The sequence below is a fragment of the Gobius niger genome, assembly GCF_951799975.1.
Source record: "Gobius niger genome assembly, chromosome: 13".
Taxonomy (NCBI): Eukaryota; Metazoa; Chordata; class Actinopteri; order Gobiiformes; family Gobiidae; genus Gobius; species Gobius niger.
In genome coordinates this window covers 22869874-22891976 of record NC_136864.1, presented here as the reverse complement: position 1 = coordinate 22891976, position 22103 = coordinate 22869874, and the positions used below count along the sequence as shown (strand labels likewise).

General features: G+C 43.0%; 1 protein-coding gene across 1 annotated transcript in view; it reads right to left on the bottom strand.

Moving 5' to 3' along the window:
* The window catches only part of phlpp1 (PH domain and leucine rich repeat protein phosphatase 1), a 67921-nt gene that overhangs the window by 31594 nt on the left and 14224 nt on the right, over nucleotides 1-22103 (bottom strand). The gene's annotated exons all lie outside the window — the stretch shown is intronic.

Genomic DNA, 22103 nt, shown 5'->3' with positions numbered 1-22103 from the left:
CAACAAAAAACGGGCCGGAAAAGCAACAATAAAACACTATAGAAAAGCAGCAAAAAAAAGTGACTACTAAGTGATGAAAATGTAGCCAAAACGCAAGAAAAAAGCATAAAAAAACAGGGGAAAAAGCAATGAAGAAAGCAACGAAAACCAGACAAAACGCTTCAAAAATGTGACAACACAGCCGTTTTGTAGGTCTTAGCTTTCAAATGAGGTGTTACTCTGGCCTATAGGCTATAAGCTAGAAACTTTTTAGATTTGGGTAAAGCTGAGGTGGAGAAAATGTGCTCGGTAAAGGCTGGGTCAGGAGGTTAAATCCAGCCTGGCGACTTTGGCTTTGGTCAGGCAGGGGTCAAACCGTGGGTTAAGTCGGATCAAAAGCTGGACGTAGTCGTTCTAAACAAAGACGAGGCCAAAAGAGGGAAAACCTACAGGGGAGTGTTTAACCAGTCTTACATTTTCAACTACAAAGGCGTGAAGAAGCTTTGGAAAGTAGGAGCGAAATGTCCTCCACTCAATTAACCCAGTCCTGTCGACGACATCTAATATTATGATATCATGTCAAATTTCTATTAACCTGCATAGATGGAGTGGATCGCTGCATATCAGGAAATATATCTGATCCTGACAAAAATACCACCTGCCAATTTTTAATCTTGCCTTCGCATACACCAACATTTACTACTGATATCTAGAAAACTGTCTATTCATTGCAAATAAAAACACAACGTCAACTCATATGGCTCCATTTAGAATGCCCAGTAAATTACCCCGGCATATCTAAATACCGAGCACGCTCCGCTGCACAGTCGCAGGCAGCCTTGGTTTCTGAATTTTAATAGCAGGTGCACCTCTTCAATTATGCTCTTACAATTTCCCTCAGTAGCTTTAGTGCGTTTAACCTGTGTGCCCCGGCTGTGTTGGCCCCACTCTCTCCTTGCTTCACCACCAGCCGGCCTGCCTAACCTGACAGTCCGGCGGCTTATCAGGTGTTCCGTCAACCGGGCGCTCCTTATCGTTCTGCCTCAAACATACCCCCTGCTCTCTGTCTGCCTCCACCTCCGAAAAAAGAAAAAGAAAAAAAAAAGGGAAAAACTCTCCCTGACAACCTTTTCAATCTGTCCAATTTCGATTCGGGCCTCTCAATATTTCGTCAACTTTGAAGCGAGATTAGCATGATTGTTTCCCCAATTTTCAATTTGCGGCAAAGCTAAAAAAAAAAAAAGAAAAAGAAAAGACTGATAAACTCTTGGAACCGACACGCATTTTGCAAAGCAGGAGTGAGAGGACAAGTCAGTAGGGCTTTGAATGAATTACGACTTTTACAGGTTTTCAGCAAAGGCAGCAGAATCCATTAGCACTATAATGAGAAAAGTGGTGTTAAGCAATTTTCAAGAACATGTACGTTTTTCCGTAGGTTTTCAAGCTGTCATCTGCACAGGGTAGCTTCATGTTCAAGTAAAATGTTCCACTTCATAGGCTGCTTGGTTTATTAAAAGTGACGTATCGCAGCTAATCTCCATGTTAACGCAGGACAGTCAGCGCTGAGGGACAACAGACCGCCTTCCATGGACTTAAAGTGGGCTGAATCAATATACATATATATACACTTGAAATGACATAATTAGCCTCTTAACCCCCGACTTAACCATGCACATTTTCTACAGTTTGACTTTACCCAAATCTAAAAGCTTCTTGAAAAAAGGGGTGAAAACTCAGCAAAAAAAAAAAGCATCAAAAGAGCAACAAAAAAGTGATGAAGAAGCAACAACAAAAAGCGACAAAAAGTAACAAAAACTCCAGCTCCAGTCGAGAAGTTAATCTTTTATATTTGGGTAAAGCTGAACTGGCCTGTCACCTTCATAGGTGTGCAGAGCTTCCATTGTTTTTCAAGCTGAACTGGAGATAATGTGTTAAGGTGAGAGTTAAACCACATTGCCTTTTTGGTCAGCATCACTTGAGCGGTGAGCATGGCGCCTTTACTTTCCATCACGTGGCTCCAGGATCAATTGTTTTTAGAGTTTCTGGTAGGTTTTCACTACTGACAGGCCGTCTCACCAGAAAACCTAACAAAACAATTGATCCTGGCGCATTGTAGGGACCACTGCAATCAAACGCAAAGGTGCCGTGCTATATTACGCACAAATATTTAATTGGCTTTCCCAGCATAATGCAGGAACAGGCCACCGTTTTATCATATTGAGATATGTTCAGAGCTTAGACGAGTTGATGCGTACCTGTCTGGTCTTTGTGCGTTGTTAGCATTTAGCCTCTCCCTGCAAATTCATAGCTCCAAACTGGGGTGAAGTTAGAAGCGACCAAGCTCTTCCACCTTTATCCCTATTTAAATACAGTTACGTGAAAGGTTACATGATCCAAGTCTAGTTACACACTATATTGAAAGGTGCAATAAGTGCTCCTAACTTCACCCCAGTTTGGAGCTATAGGAATATGCTGGGAGAGGCTAAATGCTAACAACGTCTTTGCTCTATTTGCGTACTGAGCGCACACAAAAAGGCCAGACAGGTACGCATCAACTCGTCTAAGCTCAGGTAAGAACATATCTCAGTATGTAAAAAGGGTGGCCTATTCCTTTAAGATGGCACTACATTTTGTGCAGCACCCAGTGGTCGTCGTAATTCCTGTTGCCTCTCTGTGTCAGTAAAAAAAGTGAGAAAGGCAGGACAGATGAGCAGTTAGTAGTGCTAAGTTCACTGCTATGACTTCTTCACACCACCGCTATGATAAAAATATGAATCAATGTGATTATTTTTAAACAAGATATAGCAGTTTTTCCCTACACCACACACTTTTGTTCCTAAAATGAAAGAACATTCAAATACACAAAGAAATAACAAGTCCCTGTAACGTTTTAGACCATGATCTATATTAAACAGGCCTTGAACTTCTCTCTGTGCTGCCGGTTAATCTTCTGCTCATGGCACAATCGATGGCCCGTTTGCGAAAGGTCTGTTTGCCGAATGTGTAACATAACCCGCCATTGTTGATCTGAAGTCATGCTGTGAAGCAAAGGTGACCACGCAGGCCCAGTGCCGCAACAGCTGTGCCCAGGCATCGAAACACAAGAGGGCTTTGCAATACCGAGCAATATGTCTGAAAGCTGTCAAGAGCCGAGGCAGTTCACGTCCACAGCTATTAAAACGCACTTGTGAAGTAAGTGGAGTGTACAGCGCGCAAATGAAAACACGCGCTTTATCTTTCCTGCAAAGGGTCATTGTTTCAATCCGCTGCGAATGCTATAAAAGGGCAGGACATTTGTATCAATGAAATGAGTATGTAGATGGGGAATAAAAAAAAAAGCCTCCTACAATGACATGCACTATTGCTACAGCTGAGCTAACCGCCCAGTGCTAGCTTAGTGTAGACAGACTTGTGTCTTGTGTAAGAAGGATCCAATGAATGTTTACATGTGGCCTCAGAGTGTTTATGATGGGGCAAGTTTTGTTCATTTTGGCTCATTTTATATTTCACACAAGTGGGTTGTTTGATTTTGATAAGTAGGCTAGCTATTTGAAACCTAAAGCTAATGTACACAACAAACACATGTGCATGTCACTCATTCATTTACAACAACAACTAAAAGTTACCCAAAAAAGTAGTAGTGTTTCATTGTTCATTTTTGATGTTGCAACTACCATCTGTGTCTCCAATATCCACCAAACTCTGAAGTGAGAGCTCTTCTTAAAGGGATATTTCATTTTTTGACATAGGGCCTCATTTCTTAGCTAGGCTAGCACATGTCTATGGTAACTAGTAGCCTGCATTAAAAACAGTCTGACCCGAGCACAGTGCACCTGAGGCAAATCACTTACAACACCAGACTACCCATACACATGTCTGTGTAGACTGAATAATTTTTGAAATGTAACCATTTTGCATTTAAAATAACTTATATTTGAGGAGCATCAGCTTCCTGGTTGTAAGCTACGCAGCTGCGAAGTGATCTGCTCGGTTACCGGATCTACAGTAGTTTGTTTACCTGCAGCCGCATTACTACACGAGGAATTCACAAAGGAGCTTTCTACAAATCAGATGGACAGATGGGCAGAGGACTACCCCATGATTTTGAAGAGTTTTTAATGCAGGCTGCTAGTTACCATAGACATGCACTAGCCTAGCACTAGCCTAGCACCACTAAACTCTTCAAATATAAGGACTGCATGAATTAAAAATATATATATATCTCCAGAAAAGGAAATGAGGCCGTATGTCAAAAATCCTGAAATATCCCTTTAATGGTCAATCCAACCTTTTATTTTTATTTTTAATGAAGATAGGAAGATATTTTACAATAGAGTTACTTTATTACGCCAAGCACTTGCTCACAAATTTAATGCCGACACCCATTAAAACTGCCAAGTCACTGCTCCCTTTAACCACGCAATGTCAGCAATACAATATAACCCAGACATAGCCTACTGTACACAACAGGTGTCCCCTTTCATTTTAACTTCCAGCCCAATGGAGAAGATAAGGATAGTTAAACACGAGCCTCAAGTTTCCCTTCGCAGACAAAAGAGAAAAGACGGATAAGGAAGGCTGAATTAAAAAAAAAAAACAGCACAAACCTCGATAAAAGAATACGCACACTAGCTATGTAAATCCTTTTACAGTATGTTAGACTCCTGACTTCTCCAGCAGAGGTGAAGCGGGAGTGTATTCTCCTGCGCGCACTCACAGAGAGGGTATGTGTTGCATTAGACAAATTATTCACAAGCTTTTAGCCTCAATATGTCACATGGGCCTATTCTTACTATTTTTAGGCCTTTGTTGGAAGCAGCTCTCATCCGCACAAGCAGCGCGGGCCATCTCTTGTATTTTGTCTTATTTCCGACATCCATACACATGCGCTGGCAGTGATTAACCATCTCCATATTCGCATCCATCTAATTGTTCCCCCCCCCGAACGTTGACAAGCTGGAAAATAAAAAGAGATCTTTGAAAATGAGGGGAGATTCTCGAGGATTACTTTAGCGATAAGAAGTTTACAAAAAGAAGGGCTGCGTGCACGAATGCCGGCTTTAATAAGCGTCGCAAAATGGATGAAGCCTTCACAGTGGGATTGGGGGCCATCAATCAAAGGGTCCATGGGAAACTAAAGTGGGGCGAGTACGGACATGGGTGGGACTCCGACATGAGTATCCTGTTTACCCTGGCTTGGTCAGGACGGGATCTCTTCACGGAGCGGCTACATGTTTCGTCCTCACTGCGCAATGTGTAAAACGTCCTTTCACTTACAGGATTGGTGCGGGTAAAAAGGTTTATGTACGAGGAGAGAAAAAGTCAAACAAATGTCACACAAAACCAATACCTTCTCTCGGTGCAGCTCAGCATTAATAATCCAGGTGCACACAATCCTACACTGAGCATATTCTTGGCTGCCGTGATGACAGCGATGATGGTCATCCCAAAATCTCTGCACACGAACAGAATTTTAAATAGCTCCAGAAGAAAAGGGGAGGGACTATTCCTAGAGCTACTGGATGTGGGAGTACAAAGATGGCTTCCTTCCGGTTCTTCGATATTCGGCGGATACAGCTTTATGATGCAATACCTGTGTAACTATGTTTAGATCCACATTCTTCAGTAGCAGGCAGGTACATTAAGATATAAAAAGATTGCATACTGAAAGCCTCAACAAACTATTATATAACTTTGAAGTCAGAAAACACCAGGTTGGCATAGTGTCACCTATGGCTTATTCGCCGTCTGAACAAAACTATTGTTTATGTATTATGGATCACTTAGTTTCAAAATATTAAACAGCCAATATGCTGTAAATGTGTGCACCTTGTTACTTCTGAAAGTCAATTCATCAATTAACTTCATATCCCAAAGACAATTTGTTATTCTCTGGTCATGAACAATTAGAAATAGGCCTGTGCTAAAGTCATTGGATAGAAATCTGTGCAATTACAAAATCTGGATTTGTAAATGTGTGTCAACTTTGTGACAGACACGCATAAGTTAAATTTAACATTCCTAGTCATTTCTGAAAGCGAAGAAATGAACTTACAAAGGTCTTTTTCAACAAAATCAATGAAACCATGTTGTTAACTGCAATCAATGAATACACAGTTTGCATGATTAAATGAGATTGAATTGAAATTGCAATATGAACAGCTGTAATAAGCCAATTGTGAAAGATGAAATGGTTTTTGATAATATCAAAATAGGTCTTCATTGGGAATGCCTTTATATATGGCCCTGTTCATAACTTGGCCCCTGTGAAGCACACATCAGAGAGAGATGCAGATGTGCACCAGCTGCTCCTGACAGCGAGCAGACAGCGCAGCCACGCTCATGATTACAATTTATGGAGCGTCCTTAGAGGCACGGGGAAACACTGCGCGGTTACTAAGTGTTCCCCGTATCCGTGTACACCGACCTATTGACAAATCAGCCTCCTGTGAACATAGCCACCGACGCCATCCATCATTGTTAGTGATCAACACTGAGCGCCGACCTCTCTCCATCTATCTCCCATTTAACCGATCGAAGCCTCTTCATTTGGGGTCTTCCGAGTATTCAGGTCCCTTGGTCAAACAGCACTGGCCGAGCTAAATACGGAGTGACATAAGCACACCTCGAGAGCGGGCCGGCGCCGCGGAGTACCGCGGGGCAGCGCCTGACCCACATAAGTCACAGTGGAGTGGAGCATGCGCACTCAGCTCACTCTATAGGCGCTGACAGATGTGATGAGCTGGTCGGCAAGACATGCACTAATAAATGATTCGAAGGCCCCTATACCCACATGTGTCGCCTTTCTTAGTCTTCGTGCACTTGCTGTAATGAGCCAACTTAGTATTTGCTACAGAATGCGGTTCACTCTCTCCAAACACAATGAATACTATAGTAAATCTACTTGAACTTAACTATTGTAGTCTTCAAACTACCAACAAATTAGGTGCCTAATATGAGAAAAAAAAATGGAAAACTGTTTTGAGTATTGTGATAATAATTTTGCAAGGTAAATCACAACTACTCTTTCCCATTTATTAGTTACCATGCATTTTTGTTTTCGGCTGTGATAGCAAAAACAACATCTCAGTCAGATGGACATACTCTCTTGCAACACTCTTGCGATATATTGTGCAACCCTACCGCAAATTCAAATAGAATGTTCTAAAGCCTATGATGAAAAATGCAAGATTGTGGATATATGTTGCCACTGATGACTTTAAGGTGCATAATGGAACTTCTGATGTGAACAAAACCTTTTTATTACTGCATATATTACTTTTAGTGACCTAGCGGCTGTATGAGCGGTTAACATGGCGCCTTTACTTTCCATCACACTGGGCTCTATGATGCTCCAGGATCAACTTTTTCGAGTTTCCTGTAGGTTTTCACTACTGACGGACCGCCTCACCAGGAAACCTACAAAACATTGATCCTGGAGAGTTGTAGAAACCACAGTGATCGAAAGTAAAGGCGCCATGCAAATCACCCATACAGCCATTGGGTCACAAAAAGTTAAATTACGCACAAATATCAAGGGTTTTGTTTTGCTTTTTCGCATAAAAGTTGCATAATGAACTTTTACGGTTTCAGAAATCAGGCAAAAATATTCTGATTAGTCAACTTTTTTGACATTTAAAATACCGTTTATGAAATTACACAACATTGTTACAGTAGAAGCCAGTTTTTATCACATCAAAGTTGAACGGTCAATATTAGCAACAGAATATAACGTTGCACGCCTTAAACCTTGGTGGTACTGAACTCCAATATTTCTAATCAAATAATCTTTGGCCACACTGCAGGAATTAGCTTATCATGAGGCTGTGAGCTGAAAGTGACAGAGAGCAGGCGAAGCCAGCTGTTAGGACACAAATAGCCGCACTGGCCTTCTGTCGTGGATGCTGCCGCGAGCGCACATATGTCAACCTCCAAATGTGCGGCAGGTAATTAAAGGATAGTCTCTCCCCTCTCTCTCTGAAATCGGTCATTCATTCATGTACCCGCCCCCGACTTGCTCTCTTTTTCGGTGTCTGCAGGAGTTGAGGTGATGTGAAGTGGCAGGCTGTGGTTAGCCGACTGTCTGCTCCACAAGAATGGCTGAGAGAGGTTCTACGGGGCATCCGGGGTGACAAGCGCTTTCCCTTCGTAGTCGTGAGGGTTGAACGACGATTTCGGAAATATCTCACGGCGAAATTTCCAAATAATAGATGTAATTCGATTTGTGAAATAGAGCTCTGATTCAAAAAGCATCCAGGAGCAGTGGCATTTCAGAGCAAACTGAAACTTATACAAGAATCCTACGCTCGTGCCAAAGCCGTAGCCCGGTGAGCAAGCCACTACTTTCTGTTCAAAGGCAGAAACATCTGGGACACGGCACACAGCAGGTCATTTCACCCGCTTATTTGATGTCAATCCAAATACAGCTGTTTATCTGCAATATCCTGTATCATTCAGAGCAAAGTTATAGTGAACTTCGGAACTTCTGTCACCTCTGATGAACCACAATTATTGTCCGATAAATATTAAATCGACTTAGCTGTTATTGTTATTCATTCTTTCTCCGTCCTTCATACTCCATATTTGTTTTGACACGGACGAACCATGCGTTTATCTGATTGGCTACTCCACATGCCATTCGCGTCCGTCAAAACTCCAGCAAGTCAAGTCACTTCCATATCAGATGAATCTTCTTAGCCTTACATCACTCGCCTCTCTGCACTTCTAGAACAACTCCATTTGGAGCGGCGAAATACGCGGTTCATGCTGTTCCACAACGCCACAGTGACTGATGTCTAATTAGTAGCGTCTTAATCCTACAAATATCCTCCTCTATGAATGCTCCGTGCAGATGCCTTCGCATAAAAGGGACCGAGGCGAAACACTGGCCCACCTCCCCACGGGGGCCTGCGGGGGTGTTGATGTGTGAAATGTGTCAAGCTGTCCGCTTTATGCAAGCCAAGGAGTTACACAGAATAAAGCGGTTGGGTGAAAAAAAAAAAAAAAAAAAGGGCAGGAAATTGTCAAAAATCTGTCTCTGAAAAAAAGAGAATTTGAACAAAAAAGTCATTTGACAGGCATTAATAAATCACGTACATCATATTTAATAATTATGTAACACACTGAATGAAGCCTAGTATTAACGACTCAACAACATAGCAGCAACAATGTACATCACATGTGAGAACTGAAATAGACATATCATGCATTATTGTGACAAAAACCTGCTTTTAGCAACTGTTCAATTTTGAAAAATGTATATGACTATGCAAAAGAACGTTAATGAGAAAAAGCTGTCCTTTTACGCATATCTGTTGTTTGGAGCTCCCTCTGCAGGCACCAAGGCGAATTACCCATGATAAAAACATGCTAACCAATCCACAATGCTATGATAAGCAAGTTAAGTTATTTGTGTCTGGATATTTTAGTTTCAGCTGTTTTATATCTATAATTCAATTCCTAATCAATAAAGTGTAAGATAATGCTTATCAAATCAAGCATACAGGAACTTTAATACAGGAACAGCGCCGATCAACACGCCACTGCGCAACTGGCTGCTGGGCTTTCTGACGGGGAGACCACAGGCTGTAAGTGTCGGCGGCAAGTCCTCCAGAACCATCACACTGAACACGAGGACTCCCCCCAAGGCTGTGTGCTGAGCCCCCTCCTGTTCAATTTGCTGACCCAAGACTGCACTCTAAAGTACGACTCAAAACCTCTTCATCGAGTTTGCAGACGACACAATGCTGGTGTCGTCAGCAACAGAGACAAGCTACAGGAGTGAGGTGAGCAGTCTGGCCACATGGTGCTCACGGAACAATCTCTACAAGTGTGACAGCACAACCTTCCCGCCGTTAAGGACATGTACTCCACCCGGGACCCTACGCACCCAATCACACAGTCTCTTCAAGGTAATGCCTTCAGGGAGGAGACTGCGAAATCCACGAGCCAGGTCCAGTCGACTGAAGAACAGTTTTATCCACCATGCTATCAGGAAGCAGAACTCCCTCCCTTGCCTGTGCTTCCACCCCTCAATTAATGAATTGACAATACAATCTTTTGAATCTTGAAAATGTTGGTTGGTTAAACGCTTAAAAAGTGATTTTGCAATTCACCTTTAGCTAAATAAATCCACAACTACAATATATGAGTGTTATTTTGTAGCAACAAGGATGTGGAACTGATGACATAAGACATATAAAACAATGTAAATTCCAAAGTTCCTGACCTGTTCTGCAAGGGTTCAATGTGCTCCGCTATCTCACAGTCGCTATTTCTAATCATTTGATTGGTTCTAGGAGGAGCAACATGCACACAAAAAGGCAATATTTCATGTTGCATAAGATTTTCCATATCATTGCTCTCTGAAAGCTCCACAAAGGTCGAGACCTCACATGAGTTCAGCGCTTCCCACTCAAACGCGTCCATCACACTCCCTGTCCCTGGCCGGTAATGGCAAAACCGATTTCCATAATGGCCGCAAACGTGTCCGACAATATCAATTAACACCTCGCAACCGTTGTCACCTCGCACTTTTTGAAGGCCGCAGACACTGACGCTGTTGAAGCTAACTCCAAATGACAACAAATATTTAATTTATGCTGCTTTGCACTCTCCTGCCTCCAAGTGCCTGGCCTCCTTCGCCCTCAATTATCAAAAGCTCGTTGTGTGTTATAATTTCGCGGAAGTAATTGCACGTCTAGGGGAGCAAAGGTAAAACAAATGGGGAGTTTGGACAGCGCCACAAGCTTCTGATTAGCTGAGATTATCTAATTATCACTGTGGCAGCGTGTTTTCATCATATCTTTAATTATTAAAACAATTAAAGGTGATTAAGGTGATTTGCATTTCAGATTACTACCGAGGCATACATTTTAAAATCGTGCGGGTGGATTTAATACAGGCTTAAACGCTGAAATAACACACGTAAAGTAAGAGGAGGTGACAATTTTGGCTGATGGAACCGGCTAAAGCCTATTATGCAGGTGATGCTGCACGCTTCTGGGGAATTCTATTACATTACTATTGCAGTGGTGGCCCGGATGACCATGAGATGTCCCCTCAGAGAGGCCCAAGCGGATAATTAATACTTTGATGGATGTCCCGGAATACTTATAGCTCATTTGTCTTAACGCCAGGAAGGAGGAAAGATTTCGGGCACACACACTGACACTCAAATCTGGATGTGCGCAACCACTGCTCGTCCGAGGGAACACATCGTGAATCCAAATGAGGTCGCAGCCCGTAATATCGTCCCCATCAAACCATTATTACCCTCTGCCCCCGGGGGGGAAAGGCGACCGAACAGCCTCCTGCTATTATAGCCATTGTACAAGTCCTTTTCTCGGGTCAGTGGGTGCAGCGCCGCATGCAGCCTGTGGGGGCAGTGTGTCGATGTGGCGTGCCAGAGAAAGCCGCAGGGATTTTTGTCAGGCTTATGTTTTTGGTGAACATTGACCCACTTGAGCAAAAAATCACACATGGGCCTTTCTCGGGACAACGTCAGGAGATTTTTTTTTTCTCTGAAAACTTAAGGCTATTCAAGACTACATTTATTGCATAATCTATCATTGCGGAAATATTAGACCTACTATTGATGTCAGAAAGGACAGCACAACAATTAACCCCAGTTGAAACAAAAAAGTATTACTAAAATGGTCACAAAGTCAGCGTTTAGTTCATTATTCCTTGAGCAAACAACCAAATATCCATGGGGTTTGTCATCTATAATATTGCAAACACTGCAGTTTACACCTCATAAAACATGTTCTGAAATGTAGTTTGAGTTCATAGTACTGTATAACTTTTCAAAATTGTGCACCTCAAGTGTCAGACTTGTTGCTTGATAACTTCTATACAAAAAAGTCATGTGGGAAATATTCTACGCAGCAGCTGTACTGCAGGCCAGGGTTGTACACAATATGAAAAATGCATTATCTCTGTGGAACAGAGCAATAAACGCATGGCCCGCTGTCTCTGACTGACCTGCCAATATTTGACCCCTTTGACGAAGTAAATACACTGGACTGGATTCAAACATAGAGAGAAGAGCTGGTTCCACAGAGGTTGCCACAATTACTAATTTACTGTATATATTAATCCGTTTTCTACAGCTTATCTGTGGTCAGGTCGGAGGTTTAACACAATCATTTTATATTCCCATAGGATAATGTGTTTACTACTTATGTGTACTGGATGTTGGATGATTCTTGTTGAATTGAACCAAAGTCTGTCATTGTTTGGCAGGAGACTGTGCAATTTCACAGGAGTGTCACCTCCCACTCTAGGACCTGGTGGGACTTAACATCTTTGTCCCTGAATATAATGATTCTTGTAAAGTCGGCCGTTTAAGACTAGAAATGTCCAACTGTGACGATGTACAGTAGTGGACTCTGTTTATTTATCTGAATGTTTGAGATAATCATTGTTGAATTGTAATCAAAATAGATTAGCAACTATTTGGTCTCAATTATGTTCATTTGTAATGAATCAGTGTAATTCACAGCCCTACTACATTACTGTACTGTATGTCTAAGTCATTGGTTATTTTGGTTCGTGGGCCGCGGGCAGGATTTGCCCGTGGGCCGAACATCATTAACAGGATCATAAATACGTTTTAAAGGTGCATTATGCAACTTTTTATGTGGAAAAAAGGTTGATAATTGTGCTTATTACTTTACTTTCCTTTACTTTCCATCACAGTGGTCTCTGGGACGCTCCAGGATCAATTGTTTGGAAGGTGTTCACTGCTGACGGACCCGCTCACTAGAAAACCTACAAAATAATTGATCCTGGAGCGTTGCAGAGACCACCGTGATCAAAAGTAAAGGCGCCATGCTGACCACTCATACAGCCACTGGGTCACTACTAGGTCAAATAAGCACAATTATCAACCTTTTTTTCCACATAAAAAGTTGCATAATGCACCTTTAAAACTTATTTATGATCCTGTTAATGATGCTCGGCCCACGGGTCACTATAAGGTCTTTTTTTTCACATAAAAAGTTGCATAATGCACTTTTAAAGAACATTTTAATTACTAAAATAATAGTAATATAGATAAGAGGTCGACCGATATGATCGATCGAAGGCCGATGTAGATTTTTAGATATTTTGATTGTCCGATGCCGTTTTGTACCGCCGATACTTTAGGCAAATTGTTAAAAATGTATAAATGGAGAATAAAAACTCCAGGAGGCTGGATGTGCATGTCCCGATCTTTGGCATCTCTGGTCTGAACCAAGAGTGCACCGAAACTCCCACCAATTTGATTATGATCTTGGAGCACTGTCCCAATTGTTCCTTTCCGTCCTTTGCTTAAAGTCAAACACGAACCAGACCATTACATTCACTCCCCGCTGACAACCGAACCGACCCTCTCTGATCACAAAATGTCCCTTTGTTTACCATTACAGATGCGGCATTGTCTGCAATCCCCTGTTCCAGTCCCACTGAACAGCGCCGCTTCCTCCTCACCGCACACACATATCAAGTGTCCCAATCGATGTGCGCTTAAAATAGAAGCATATGCTGCAGCCTCGGATGAGTATTTATGAGGTGCTCGGCGGGGGCACGGCACGGCACCCAGGTGTGGCTACGACGAGCAGTGATTCCCCTTTGCCGGCTCCAATGCTGACGTACGTAGAAGAGCGCCCACACCATTGCTCCTCCCCTCTCCTACTCCCCCTTCCTTTTTTTTTTTTTCCTTTTTTTTTTCCCAGCTCGGCTCTCTATGCTCTTATGTAATGGGAGACTGCCAGTTACGAAACGCTACATTGGAAAACACAAGCTCCTACACACACACACACATTGTTTCCTGGTTCGTGCGTGCATGCAGAAATGCTAATAAGCGAACAGAGAGGCGATTTGCTCGTGCATAAATTTAGCACGCGTGGCCATATAGTGGATTTTAATTCAGCACATGGCTGCGTACATCGGGGCCATGACTCCGAGACGGCAGTGTGGTCTCACAAATATGAATAATTAAACATGTTTGTACGGTGTAATATGTGTCGGGAACATAAATAGACGAACTGGAAATGGGGATTATTTTTTGTGCGTTTAAAAAAAGAAGTCGCCCCAACAAATGCCGGAGGGCGGATTAACAAGATCCGCCGGGGGAATGGATGCGAAAGTGGGCAAAGACGGAAAAGGCTAAACGTAACTTTGGATGTGTACTACACGACAGTGCGGTAAGCTGAGATGGGGGTGTCTCGTCACCTAAGGCGGAGGAAAAAAACATATACTCACATGAGAATAGTGGCGCGAGGCTAAGGGAGCAGATCTCAAGCAGTTGAAAACATCATTAAAAAGGGCTTAAAAGCAGAAACAAACCCTCGTGGGCAAACAAAAACGGCAAATGCGCTAATTGTGTGTGCCGTGTATGAAAGCGTAATTGATGTCATTTACACATTGCCCTAATTGATAATACACACTCTGATGTTTGCATAACATTAGTGTTAAGTAGGGCTAAGAGGTGGTCGATATGTAAAGAATAACTGCTTCCATCTTCAACTGTGAACACACTTTCTTGTGCAGTTCTCATGCTCCAACTCCTCCCTTTATTAGGATGCCAGTGATGTGAAGCAATATGAAACCCACAAACTTAATTTATGCAAGAACTTGGGATGAAAACAACGATGAGGCGACTCGGGAGAGGTGCAAGAATATTGTTGTTTTTCCCCCCCCCCCATGCTCTACTTTTTTTGCCTGTGCACACAGTGTCATTGTGTCCCTGGGTAAATTGCACACTCCGGTCCCAGTAATGTGGCTTGGTGGCAACTCGCCTCTTGATTGCTGCCCGACTTGCTCCTGTTCTATACAGAGTCGGGTACTCCATAGAGATTGGATTTTTCCAGCCAAAACTGATTGGATCAGGTGCTTGAAGCAAATCCAAGTATAAAAAAAAAATATTTAAGCCAAACCATTGAAAAAGGCCAGTGGCGGCTGCAATGCATTGTTGTTGTTTTTTTTGCTACTGTGCTATTGTTTTGGGAAGCGAGGAGCACCGTGCTGCACTTCAAGTTTTTTTAAACAAATAAAAGATGTATGTTGGCTATGCTGGATTTAGGTAATGAAACATACAGCTCTCCGTTTGTAATAAAGAAAATGATCAGGCACAGACTCACATTTAGTTTACTTTGTGCCTGTGAGCTCATGCTTGAAAACCAATCTCTATAGAATGGTGGTCCCCTGACTTTTTTGGCAGGGACCCCAAAAATTGACACATAAACAATGCGGGACCCCCGTTGTATAAAGTGAATGCCTCTTACGCTACTTTAGGGAAGAAAAACATTTAAAAATCAAGTTAATAAGTATTGAACTGTTTACTTTGATAATGATATGCCGTTTTAAACTCAGAAATATGCTAAAAACATCCTGAAATCATCTGAGGACCCCCACCCAAGGCCTTGCGAGGGGTCCCGACCCACAATTTGGGAACCACTTCTCTAGAACATGGAGTGATATGGAGCCATACAGTTATCTAGTCTATGGGTTTCAACTGGAAGGGCATCAGTTGGGTGTGGAAATGGGGAGAATAATGCAAAAAAAACACTTATTATACCATTTATGAATACAGAATAATGAATGTATAGTATATTCCTACTGTTAATGCTGTTAAGTCCAACTTTAGACATTTGTATGCCGTTGGTCCGTGGAAGGATGCCAGAGAACCTCATTCAGAAAACCCACACGGGAATAGTGATCTAACATTTCAAAACAGACAATCTTGCGAGCTTCTATTCTAATCAAAGCAAAGACACGGCGCAGCAGGGCTCCTTATTGATACTGATGGACCTCACAACAGAATCCATCTCACAAGCATTTCTTTTTCTAATCCCACATAGTTAGCAACATCAAGCTGATTCAGAAAGCATATCATTTGATTGAAGATGCTTAAATCACTGTGCTAACTGCGGTGCATGAAAAGGCTGTCCCGCGAATCAGAGATAAAAACTATTACAATCACAAAGCACGAGACAAACACGGGCATTTGAAATAAGTCCTGTCGAACGTATGTGATATATACGATTTGCATGACGGCTATTTCCGCGTTTGACACATAATGAATTGGCGTGAGAAACTAATGGCTGGCTGCGCTTTGGCTCGGAGCGCCGGGCCGCACGTGTACGCGGGGGTTACTGCGGTGCGGTAATAAAGGGCCAGGGGAAGCAGGGTGTCCACTTACGTAACGAGTCTGTGTCTAGCCTCTCACTACCGCGGGGTTATGGCCGGAAAGGCTGTGTCCCTGCATATTTTACTGCTGTAGATAGCAAAGCAGGCATCCTAATAAGATAGAGGCTGCGGTGGTATTGTACTGTATATCAGATGCTTTTTACTGCTGCGCTAAATTACACTGCTCTTACGTCCCAGTGCGCAGACATTTGTTTGGAGGTATTTTTAAGTGCGGGCATAAAGGAGCGGTCCAGTAAGTAGTTTCCTTTCTTTTCATCTCAGTATTGCTCTTAATGGTCGCTATTAGATGGATTCACAGCAATGGACTGCGCATTTAATGAAGAATATCTCACTCAACGGTATTAGATTTACATAGAGCGAGTCAAATGAACCAGAGTTTCAATTTTTTCACTAAATTAGCGGGAAGGATGCACCAATACTACTTTTCCTAAAACCGATATGAGTACGAGTACTTTGATTTGAGTCCTTGCCGATACCGAAAACCGATGCGAGTACAAGGCATTTTCTTCAACATAGTATATACACTGTTTACAGACAGACCTTTTCCACAGCGGATTGGATTTAGTTACTTTACTCATTTTCATCCATCCATTTTCTTCCACTTGTCCATTGCCGGGTCGTGGAGGCAGCCGTTGGAGCTGCCCAAATCACATTGCACCAGCCCCTCATTTACGTTTCATTGAGTAAAAGCAGGCTATACTTTTGAAATCTGAATTGAGCATGTGCTATTTTATTTATTTATTTTTCATGCAATATCACAAGGCATAACAGTCCATGTAACTCAATGCCATATTCATTTTTATTTTTATAATGATATTGAGAAGGTTACTTATTACTACAGCTAATTGGCCTCTTTTTGCATTACTACAACTATGTGGATTTTCCCCTGTGTTTTGAGCAACTTAGCTAGTAGCCAACAGCAGTTTGATCATTTTTGCTGGAGCAAAATTTCGCTCATGCTGTATGTCTGCACGGTGGAGCAGCGGTTAGCGCTCGTGCTTCACAGCTAGAAGGTCCTGGGTTCGATTCCCACCTGGACGGGGCCTTTCTGTGTGGAGTTTGCATGTTCTTCCCGTGTCTATGCGGGTTCCCTCCTGTTTCCCCTATCACTAAAAACATGTACAATAGGCCTGTATGATGATGATGTGTGGTGTGCAGTCGCGACGTTTTCTGTCAGTCACCCCTGGGGAAATTGAAACTACGTAGTTTACCACCACCGTATGGAGCATGGAGTGACCATGTCTGTGAAAGGCACTATACAGTATAGAAATAAAGTACTTTTGAGTCTTTTGGACTTGTTAGTTTAGTTACAGATGAATTAAACCCCGAGCATAGCAAGCATAAAGCGGGTTAAGAATCGCCAGAGTCGTTAGCATAGAAACATTAGCGACTGGTCTTGTAAACACCCCAGACTAAGCGCTGGTAGAATGAAGACCACATTTAACACTGGTTAAGTCTAGAACAGACTCTGATTTAGGGAGCGTAGTCTGTAATAAGCTCTATGTGGAACGTTGTATTTCCACTGAAGAACTCTCCAGTTTGTTTCTCTTTGCTCTCCTCAGCAGAGAGGAGCGCCTGTAGGAGCGCCGCACGTCAAGTGGTATTGCTTTCTGGTATCGGGACCACATTAATGAATATAAGTATGAGCACAAGCATGTGATATCGAGCCGATACTAGTATCATTAGCGGGATGTAGACGTAGTGGCTAGCTCTCTTGCCTCACAGTATCTGGGTGGATTTCCTCCATAAACCCAAAACATGCACAGTAGCCACAAACCCTCGAGCTAGTAATAGTCCTGATAAAGATCCAGCCCGGAAACTGGTGATGGGTCCCTGGGCGCCGCTCTGCTGTCGCCCACTGCTCTGATAACATGGTCATGTAATATATTAACAGGATAAAGTAATAAACCATTATTACTTTATCCTGTCATTAAACCAAGCACTCGCTACACCCCACTTTAAAATGTAATTAGCTTTCTTTTTTTTTTTTTTAAGAATTTAGGTGAAAAACACTTCAAATCCGATTTAGTGATGTTTGTTTGGAGACTATATTTTTGATGCTTGGCTTCATTTCGCTAAAATATGCAGTTTTCAATCAAAAACACATCAAACTCACAGCATCAGTGTTTGAACGACTCATTATTCGCTCATCTCACCGAGCGACGGCAGACTTCACCATGACTTACAGCAGAAAGGAGCACTAAGAAAGACCGTCCTGCGCTGTTTCCCCCCTCATCTGCACCCCCCCCCCGTCCTGGCCTGTATCAGACAGCCCTCCTCCCCTTGGCCCCTCCCACAGGCCTCCACATGCCGGCGGTCCCTGCGGTGTGACCTCAGCCGCGCTCAAGGATACGGCGATGACAGCTGTGGGTCAGCGCAGTGCCGGCGCAGGGTGGCACACTCTCATGAATGATGCAGCGTTTCGCCTTTCGCCCGCCGTCTGTCTGCACCCCTCTCGCCGACACAGGACATACCCCCGTGCCCTCACAACTGTCTCGATGATTACTATGATGACTTCTCTTTCAACAAATGAAACGTTCACCTCTTTTTAGACTCAAAACGAATCGTTTATGTATCGTATGAGCATCCTATGTATATCGCACTTCGAATTTGCTACCAAGACAAGCCTGGTCTCACAGAAAGACAATGACTCGCGATGCTTCACAACCTGTAGTAAAAAGAAGAAGTAGAAGAGGGGGGAAAAAAAGCAATCAAAGCAGCTCCCAGGGGACAACAAACAATCTCTGACAGAGGAGTGACAGACGCTCTGCCTGGTGCCCACAGGATGTTTGAAATTCGGGTACACAAGCCCGGCACACTTCCTCATCATGTCATTCTCATGAAAAACATACCGTCAGTGTTTTTGTTGATTCTTTCCTTGCGCTTGGAAGAGATCTTGCATATTCAGTGGGTCTCATGCCTGTAATTGCACGGTATCCAACTCAACAGTGTGTCATATGGAGCATCAGGCGAACAATGACTTAAGCATGACACACAATTCTCACAGATCAGTGAGACGGCAGCTTAGTGTCCGAACTAGCAGTCACTTTTGTTTACGTTTGTGCTTATGGAATAATGCGGTGTCGACAAGGCGCAAATGTGTTTTGGCACCTTTTGACTTTGGAAACGATCTGGTTTCCAAACAGGAACGCTCCGAGCGATTGGGGCGAGGATGCTTCTAATTTGGCATCAGACTAAATGAGCCGGCAGCAGCGCCACGTCTTTTGGCTTTTTCCCACTAAATCCATGATTGCGTTACCAACAGATGCTCATCAAAATGCAGAGGAGGAAAATGCTAAGTTGATTCCTTAAAAAAGCAGCGGGGGGTGCGCGCGTCTCTGACACTGATTTTGAAAGCAAGGCAAAAGAGGCATCAGCAACATTTACGAGTTATCTGAGAGGATTTTTCTGTATAGCTGCTCAACATTGGAAATATTCAACAAATAAATACACTAACAATGTGGTTGTTTTGATCTATTTTGGTTGTGATGATAAGGAAACTAAAAACTTGTCATAGACCTTATATTTGAGACTTTCCTGGCCGCTACCTACAGGCTGTAGACAGGACAGTTCAGCGTCAAAGGGGATGAAAAGTAGTAATAGACATTCAATCGGAGCCAGGAGGCAAACTCACAATGCTGAGGTCAGTAAAGTGCATATGTTTCGCAACCTTAACTACTAAGCCATGCTGTGCAGCACCGTTTGGTCATTTATTAAAAGTTGAACATTAGATATATGCCCCCACATTGCAGCCAGTCCCAATAATTGCTCATAGATATCATCCTATTGTTCAAGATCCATTGAGTGCATTATGAAGTGACTTGAGAGACTACGATCTGTCTCTCAGCCGCGGCTAATAGCCTGCGCACAATGCACAGGCTTTTCTCCAATAACCAACGGCAGGCAGAACCACCACACTTTATATTGTCGGGACAGCTTAAAGAGTAAAGCAGGGCAAAAAAAAGGGGAGCGGAAGGAGGCATTGTCATCTTAAGCACTAGCACAATGCACTCCACCCTGGCAGAGTGGTTTAAGCTTACCCTACCTAGCATTCAAACCCCCCTGGGAAGTGCAAAAGGGGAGGGAGAAATGCGAGAAGTAGGGCTGAAGGCAGACAGGACTGGCTGTGATAGCGAGGCTAAAGAGACGAGATGAGAACACTAATTGGTGCGGCAGAGAAGGCTCGGCTTGTTGCGCGGCAAAAGGGGTCCAGGGGCGACAGCGGTGACGAGGAGCGTGCACGTGAACTCGCACCGTGGTGTTTGCAACAGTGAGCCAGTGTTTATGTGTGCGTCGGTGATTAATTAGCTCACGCGGGCTCCCCGCCTCTTTGTCGCCCCCTTGGTTTGTACCCCTGCATTAATAATGGCTGCTGCTGACAGGAGCGGAACAGGGACGTTTTGAAGGCACTGCCCACTATTCCTATCATCGTTTCTGCGACGGTTGACCAGGAGTGTCAATAACGCTGGGAAATATATGCCCACAAACTACAATGCATTCTTTGTTCTTGAGGAAGAATATATGAATCCTGCTGGAGTACAAAGAAATACTGTGGTGTGTGTAATGAGCAGCGAAGGTCTCTGTACTGCCTTACAGAGTCTACTAAGTCTATTATATCGAACTAAGAGAAACTTCCTGTTGCATACTGAGATTCTTATTTCTATGCAAATCTATATTGGTTAACTGAAACCTATCAAGCATATGGAAACTCTAAGTGGCATACAATGACGTCGTGCTGCGAGTGTGCCAGTCACTTTGTCTCAGCTGGGATCAAAACATTTCATGTCATCTTGAAAACTGCAATGTATAGTTTTTTTGGCGGCTCAACCACTGCGAGGCTGACAAACATCCAAATTAGTGCCACTGTGGTTTCACTGGGACAGTTGTCTCCTTTAAATGGACGTGTCCCTTCACAATTTTGTCTTTTTTAACTGGTGATATTTGTGGGCTTTATTATACTGTTCAACATTCAACCAACTGTTTTCAGGGTTATTGTATTTCTAGGTGTCCAAAAATAGACTCTTCCATAGAGGCTCTTTTGTGAACTGAATACCATGTAGAGTAGACAACCACTGGAGGAAAAAATGTAAAAAGGTCAGAAAAGAGCAAAACTGTGAGAGATAATTAGGTCCATGATAGTCTGCCGGCACTAGGTCAGACATTTTGAATGCTATGACATTTGGCCATTAGTTTTAACAGTGTCGGACTCTATAATTTAACCAGGCTACTTGCTAGGCTAAAGAGGAAAACACCAAGCGGAATCTGAATTAGCATGAATATATAATTTAGTCATAAAATCCTTCAGCGTGATTTTTGCTTTAAAAAGCATTAGAAAAATAATAACAATTTCTCTCTCCTTTTTGCACAACATTTACCGCTACACTGTGCAGCCCAATTTAGTAGTAACACGTCACGTCTACTTTACCGACTCAAGACGTGATAAGCGAGACAGTAGCAGCAGCAGCTTCGCACCAGAGGCCAAAGGTCAGCGCTGTGCATTGAGTCCGTTTGACAGGACCACCCCGACTAGCCTATAATTCTGCTGCCCACGTTAGAGCCATCTCAGGGGGCATGTGATAAGACGAAGTGACACGTTCTCCTGATATTGTTCGCACAGCCATGTTGCGTCACACCAGAGTCTTTGATTTAAAAAGGGGATGACATGTTAGCTTGTGATGCTCAGGGATATAATTGGATGTGCTACATGGATGAAGCGCATGACCTGGAAGCCGATTCTGAACGTGGTTGCATCGATAAAGTGGACCGTTAACTATTAGTGAGCCAGTATTAAGGTGGAAAAATGCTGGCATGTTTTTTGTTTTTTGTACTTTGAGGTCACACAACTTTGATTTCAACACAATTCACGTACACGTAGCTTTATATTGTATTATAACTTAAGCTATATGTGCATCTCTGAGTGCTCCCAC